This window comes from Microtus ochrogaster, unplaced genomic scaffold (assembly GCF_000317375.1).
Source record: "Microtus ochrogaster isolate Prairie Vole_2 unplaced genomic scaffold, MicOch1.0 UNK96, whole genome shotgun sequence".
NCBI classification, from domain to species: domain Eukaryota; kingdom Metazoa; phylum Chordata; class Mammalia; order Rodentia; family Cricetidae; genus Microtus; species Microtus ochrogaster.
This window is the reverse complement of record NW_004949194.1, coordinates 1,180,635-1,181,737: the sequence shown is the minus strand read 5'-3', so window position 1 is coordinate 1,181,737 and position 1,103 is coordinate 1,180,635. Positions and strand designations below refer to the sequence as shown.

Genomic DNA, 1,103 nt, shown 5'->3' with positions numbered 1-1,103 from the left:
CAATTAAAAATGTACTATAGATTGCCCACAGCGCAATCTGGTGGTAGCATACTCAACTGAGGCCTTGTCTTGTAAGATGACTGCTAAGTTGTGTCAAATTGATAAAAACCCATCCAGCCTAATTCCTAAGCCTTTTTAAAATTTTGTTTTCTTAATATTTTTTAATACAAACTTTTCTCAGTTTACATAGCTATCCCTATTCCCATTCCTTCCCCTCCTCTTGCTACCCTTACTTTTCCCCACATCCAACTCTCAAAATTGTAAGGCTTCCCATGGGGAGTCAACAATGTCTGACACTTCGCTTCAAGGTATGAACAAGGTCCTCCCCACTATATCGAAGCTGAGCAAGATATCCGTAAAAAAGAATGTGTTCCCAGAAGCCAGTTCAAACACTATGGATAAAACCTGGTCCCACTGCCAGTGGCCCCACAGACACCACAAGCCCCACAACTCACCCTCACATTCAGTGGGCCTGATTTGGTCTATGCAAGTTACACCGCTATCAGTCCAGAGTCAGTGAGCTCTCACTACTTCAGGTCAGTTGTTTCTGTGGGTATCACCATCATAATCTTACCCCTTTGCTCATATTATCAGTCCTGCCTCTCTTGGGCTCGTCTCAGATAGCTCAGCCCAGTGCTTTGCTGTAGATCTCTGTATCGGCTTCTATCCGTTGCTGGTTGAAGGTTCTTTAATGACAATTAAGATAGTCATCAATCTGATTATGGGGGAAGGCCAGTTTAGGAATCCTCTCCACTGTTGCTTAGAGTCTTATCTGGGGTCATCTTTGAGAATTCCTGCGAAGTTCCCTAGTGCTGTTTTTGATAGCCTTTTATTGGCTCCATCAATCAAGATATCTTTCCTTTCCCTCACTGTCCTTCCCCCTTCTTGATCATCCCATTCCCTCCTGTTCTCATCCTTCCTGCCCTTCTTCCATCCATTTTTCTTTCCATGCTTTCTTCTTCCCCCTCCTTATTTTCTCATATCACTGATTTTTATTGAGCTCTAGATTTTTCTCTGGTCCCCTCCCTGCCTCCCCCCTATCCTTCAACCTTCCCCCAAGGTCTCCATACTCCCAATTTACTCAGGAGAGCTTGTTTTTTTTT

At 43.8% G+C, this 1,103-nt stretch overlaps 1 protein-coding gene across 1 annotated transcript in view; it reads left to right on the top strand.

Annotated features, from left to right (window-relative positions):
- Nucleotides 1-1,103, top strand: part of LOC101990790 (carcinoembryonic antigen-related cell adhesion molecule 3-like) — a 78,860-nt gene that overhangs the window by 54,731 nt on the left and 23,026 nt on the right. The window lies entirely within an intron of this gene.